We start from the raw sequence: 1,628 nt of genomic DNA, 5'->3' as shown, positions 1-1,628 counted from the left end.
GCTGTGCAGAGACGCTTCACCCCAGAAACTCCTTGCAGGGCCCTGAGACTAAGATTGGAGGGCAGTTGGCCAATGAGGTTGGTTGACCTGTCACTGCAAAGGATGTTCCAGAGTGTCAAGCAAGGCCTTCACCCCCAATTCTTCCCATTTGTGCAAAGGGAAAAATTAAAGCAATAATGTATATGCCACCCATCTGACTGGGTTGTCCCAGCCTCTTTGAAATACTTCCTCCCACTTTTTCTCCTGGCTGCTGAACAGGCTGCCCATCTCTGCTCAAACTACCAGGAGTTTCCCGGCAGTCCTGTCCTTCGCTGTGGGCTGAGCTGCTCTTTCTGCCTCGTGAGCCCCAATGGCCACCAGGGCAGCTTGGAGGACACCCCCTTTGCAGCCTTTCCAGGGGACACCCAAAGAGCAGCATTTCTTTGCCTCCAGGCACAGGAACCCTTTGCTTTCCCTTCCCGCAAGAAAGGCCGGCTGATCCTCGGAGCAAAGCGACCCAGTCACACAAGGCTGGACGTCCGGCAGATCTGCCTCTACCAATCCCCTACCCTCAGAGGTTGGGGAGGGGGTCTTCTCTGTGGCAGCCCCCCGGCCCCAAGTGGTAGACCCCACCCCATCATACAGCTTTTGGCATATGCTGAAGATGCCCGTCTTTCCCCTGGCCTCTGAGGTGCATTTTCAGCCCCTGCATTCCTAGAAGTGCAGTTGGAAGGGACCCCAAGGGTCACCCAGTTCAACCCCCCTGCGACTCCTGTTGTGGGAATCTGATTTAACTCTTTGATGAGGATGGGTAAGAAATGCAATGATATTGCTAATAATAGTAACCACAAGGAAAAGAATCCTGCACTCCGTGGCCTGGTGCTGCCAGGGGGTGGGGTGGGGAGAGCCACGGCAACCTTCCCCCAGCTGTTCCTCAGGGCAGGAGAGGGCCAGCCAGGGCTGCCCGGGTGAGGGCTGCCAAGGGGGAGACGCTGCCCGGGAGCCCCGACGCCCTTTCCGTCGGACCGAGGGAGGGAGCGGCCTCAGGCGGACCTCAAGTCGTGGCCCGCCGCGGCTGCGCTGCTTCGCCTTCTCTTCCTCCTCTCGCGGCATCAACCTACCCGAGGCAGGCAGGCAGGCAGGCAGGCAGGCAGGCAGGCAGGCAGGCAGGCAGGCAGGCAGGCAGGCAGGCAGGCAGGCAGGCGCCGGTTTCCTCGGCCCCGAGAGGGGACCCCGCGCGCCGCTCGGCCTCCGCCGCCCCTCCGCTCCGCTCCCTCGCCGGCAGCGCGCAAAAGCCAGGCGCGCGCTGCAGCCCGCTTGAGCCAGGTGAGTGGCGGGCGGGCGGGCGGAGGGCCGCGTGCATGGCGGCGAGGCCCTCTAGGGCCGCCCCTGCTGCTGCTGCCGGAGCCCCCCCAGCCCGGCCTGAGCGGCGCGCCCCGGAGAGCCCCTGCCTGCCTGCCTGGCCCGAGGCGCCCTTGCCTTTCCCGCGGCGAGTAGCGGAGGGAGCGAGCGAGCTCCCCATGGCCGGGCGGGCGCGGCCTGATTGGTCCCCGGCCTGTTTCTAGCTGCGCCGCCGCCAATCAGCGCCCCGCCTTGTTTTGCTCCTCCGGCCGCATAAAAGGCGCGGAGCCGCTGCCTGCCCGGCCCAG

The sequence above is a fragment of the Zootoca vivipara genome, chromosome 15 (genome assembly GCF_963506605.1).
Source record: "Zootoca vivipara chromosome 15, rZooViv1.1, whole genome shotgun sequence".
NCBI lineage: Eukaryota > Metazoa > Chordata > Lepidosauria > Squamata > Lacertidae > Zootoca > Zootoca vivipara.
This window is presented reverse-complemented; position numbering follows the sequence as displayed.